Consider the following 3,797-nt stretch of genomic DNA (forward strand, 5'->3'; position numbering starts at 1 on the left):
AACATACACATTGAATAAAATAAAAAAAAAAACATAGAGTGTGAATAAAATATACAAAGTAAGTCATAGTACATAGATAGTGTCAAGTGTCATCAAGTAAAGTACAAATATAAACCCTCGGTCAAAAATCTCTAGAAGAACTATCAGTATCATCTCCAGCCTGAGTATCCTGAGTATACGGGGGCTGAGAACCAAAGAGTCCCTCCATCATCCGAGTACGAGGAGTAGTGTCCCTACTAGTCCCAATAACTCCAGTAGAAGACATGGTCAAAGAAGGGCCCGTCCAGCTGGTAAACGGCGAAGACTGACTCCATGAAGTAGGAAGCGTCGGTGAAGTCATTGTCCCAGACAGTGGAACTGAAAACAAGCCAGGCACCGGTTAAGGTATCCCCCTGACAACAGAGCTGGATATAAGCCCCGATCCACAGGAGTGATGACTGGAGTAAACTCAGGCTGTGAAAATGAATGCTGCTGCCACTGACCCTGAAAATGCTGAAACGGCTGGGAAGGCTGAGGCTGCTGCCACAGAGCCTCACAAGACGGCTGAGAAAGCGGAGTCTCTCGCTGAGACTGAGAATGCCGACGAGCCTGTGGAGATCGTCTTCCACGACTAGGCTCCCCCTCGTCCGAGTCTCTATGCCTCGAGCGCGATCGGGACCTCCGTCGCTCCTGAAAAACATGTAATCAAAGATGTCAATGATGCAAGATAGAACAAATGGTAAAAATAAAAAGGTGAATATACCTCAAGGACATCACTAGAACCGCCTCAACAACTCGCGCCACGCCGAAGCTTGATGATGCAATACTTCAAGGCGTCAACCAGCTTCATGAATCCCATCATCTCCGGGTGGTTAGGCTGAGAACAAAGCAAATGAAAATCAGTAACAAGAGGTCTTAAAAAGGGTGAACAATATATCAAAAGCTTACCGGCTCAAACACGTCAGGCAAAGACTCCTGCGCCTGTCTGTAACCCTTTGGCGCGTCAGCAATGTGGTCCTCAGTAATACCATTAGGCCCCGGGTAACGGACAGACTGAGGTGGTACCTCAATCCTCCCCACAGGGCGAACAGTCGTCTGAAAATACGATCGAATAATCAGGTTATTCGACGATTTAAATAGAGACTAGTGATAAAATTCTCAAAAGAAACCATACCTCCGGAAGACGGGGTGGAGGAGCCAAAAGGGGAAGCACGTCCCGCGAGTAATCACCCCCCATGTGCACGAGACCCTGCCAAGGGAAAGTGAACTGCTCTCCTCTGTTTATCAAGTCCCTGAGCAGGCGTGAGTCCAACATCGACTCTGGTGGAGGCAAAGGCACCACAAAGCGATCATCACTGTGCTGGCGAACGACACGCTCTCCAAGATACCAAACAAAGCGACCAGTAGCAACAAAAACAGTACGGCGCGCTGAAAGCTGCAGGGCTTCAAGAAGGTCAGTCATCCTAGCCCAAGGCCGATACTGGACGTCAATAGCCACCTGAAAACCATAAAAAGTTGCGATGAGATGCTGAAAATGACGTCAAGATAAAGAATGGTAGGCTGCAAAATTAACTCTTACACCAACAGAAGTAGTGCCTCGGCGTAACAACCCGCGCAGCATAGAGACAGACTCTACTCGTGACTCGCCTCGGTCACGCCAGCTATCTCCAACAGGGAAGTCATGAACAGCTCCACGACGTCAACGAGGGGCCAATCCCGGGAAATACTCATAGAACCAAAGCTGCAATGAAAAGGTAATCTCTGAGCACATGAATCAAACAGATTCGAACAAAACAAGAAAAGGAAAGATCATTACCTCTACGACTCTCCATAAGCCATAAACAGTCACCGGGGACTGGTCATTCAGTTGCCTGCAGCCATGACGCAACGTCAAGAGAAGATCCGCATATCCAATGCTAGCCCAGTTAAGAGATCCTATCTCATTACTCCTGATTAAAGAAGGAAGATAGCAGACGAGCGCGCGTGAGCTCCTATCAGGAGAAAGAGTCATAGAAATCAGAATCAAAATGAAAATCCGCACTCGCTGCTCAGGAGACGTCTCCTCCATGTCGAAACCCTGGGCCAGAACGGAGGCCAGCTCAGATCGCCCGCTCCTCGGACCACCTCGAGATACCGGTCGAGTCCTGATACACTGAACGACCGGACCTAACAGATCCGCTACCTCAGCTGCCCCCCAACTAAGGTCAGGAAGCTGTCGTACGGCCCGATCGGTGAAGCGCAGACCGGTGATAATGCTGAAATCCAAAGGGGTCACTGTCATCTCCCCCCAAGAAAAATGAAAAGTGTTGGTAGTGTCCCAGAAATACTCCAACAATGCACGAACAATTGTCGGGCCGCAACCCCGGGGGCTACGAAACCCTACGATCGCACAATAGAAGTCCACTAAGCCAGCAGATATCCACAAGGCATTCGTAACAGGATCCCCCGTGATAATCTCATGCAGGCGAGGAATCAAATCTCCAGCTCCGGATCCATGATGGCGAAGCGTGCCATTGACTATGCTGGCAAGTGGACGGTGGGAAACGTGGTTCTCACGACAGAAAACCAACTGATCGGGTGTCCAGGAAGGTGGAACCCATCTACCCCTACTCGAAGAAGCGCGCGGCTCGGTATCTAGGGCGTCGTCCTCCGCATCCTCAGGAACTGTGGGAGTGTCCTCTCGAAAAGCCTGACGCCGGCCACGTGTGGAAAGATCGCAATCCCGCCGTCTAGGCATGCTATTTCAAAATAAAAATCTAAAGGCTTAACATCATTTCCTAAGTTATTTATTTATTTATTTATTTATGGATTATCGATTATCTCCAGTTACATTTTCTATTATACGCTAAATTTTTACCTCAAGGCTAAAAATTAGCAAAATAATAGAATTATTCCTAGTATTAAGTTTCTCCATGACAAACTAATACTACAATTCTCCTAGCCACATGATACTATGTTCTCCATGACAATGTAGTACATACACAAAAATATACTTCGAAATTGCACAAAAACAATGGATCAACACATCATGGCATATTCTACAAGATCTACCATCAATATTTCACCATTTCAAGTGCAAAGAAATAACATGGGCAATAACAACATTATTTCACAAGAAGTAGTACTCAAAAATGGTGTTTTGTTCAATTCTCCACCAAATCATGCAATTTTTGTCTCCAATTTCTCACAAAAGCATACACATACATATACAAGTAAATTCATGGAAAAAATTTGAACATAAAAACTCAAAATCAAAAACCCCCAAATTGATTTTTAAGGGTTTTTCTCATGAAATAACTCATTTGAAGTAAATTCGAGGCAAAAATTAAGGGAAACTTACATGGATCCTTGTAGAGAATCGAAAATGAGGAAAGTAGCAAAAATTAGAGCAAAATGGATGGAGATTTGAGCTCCAAAAGCTCGAAAAAACCGTGAAGATCGCAGCTCTTCACCGCGGCTCGGGGCTGCAACACCGCGACACGGTGGCTTGAAACCGTGTCACGGGTCTTCTGGGAAGTGACGGCGAACCAGGAGCGCTGGCGGTGAAGCTCCGGCAGCAGCAGCAGAGTGCAGACAACTTCAACCTCTGGCAGCAGCTAAACACCGCAGCAGACCGGCAAAGAGGACCGTCGTTGCATGACTTCTGGATCCGTGTCACGGTGAACCTGACGTGCGCCGGTGAGTTTGCCGAGCCTCGGTGAGTGGAGCAGAAGGAAAAAGGAAATTAAAAAAAATTTGAGAAGTATGAGCAGCAAAAATGGCGAAATGGCAAAACATGAGCTTGAATTTAAAGCAAAAAAAATAGCCGTTACACTTCC

The 3,797-nt window shown here is 46.7% G+C and overlaps 1 long non-coding RNA gene across 1 annotated transcript; it reads right to left on the reverse strand.

The window, feature by feature from the left end:
• Window positions 1–1,343: 1,343 nt before the first annotated feature.
• LOC145602148 (uncharacterized) lies at window positions 1,344–1,908 on the reverse strand. The gene is made up of 3 exons (XR_014104499.1): window positions 1,796–1,908; window positions 1,559–1,720; window positions 1,344–1,477 (listed from the first exon to the last, which is right to left on the reverse strand). It is a non-coding gene; the product is annotated as an uncharacterized LOC145602148 (long non-coding RNA).
• Window positions 1,909–3,797: the final 1,889 nt, after the last annotated feature.

Source organism: Chenopodium album, chromosome 21 (assembly GCF_948465745.1).
Source record: "Chenopodium album chromosome 21, dcCheAlbu1.1, whole genome shotgun sequence".
Lineage (NCBI taxonomy): Eukaryota > Viridiplantae > Streptophyta > Magnoliopsida > Caryophyllales > Amaranthaceae > Chenopodium > Chenopodium album.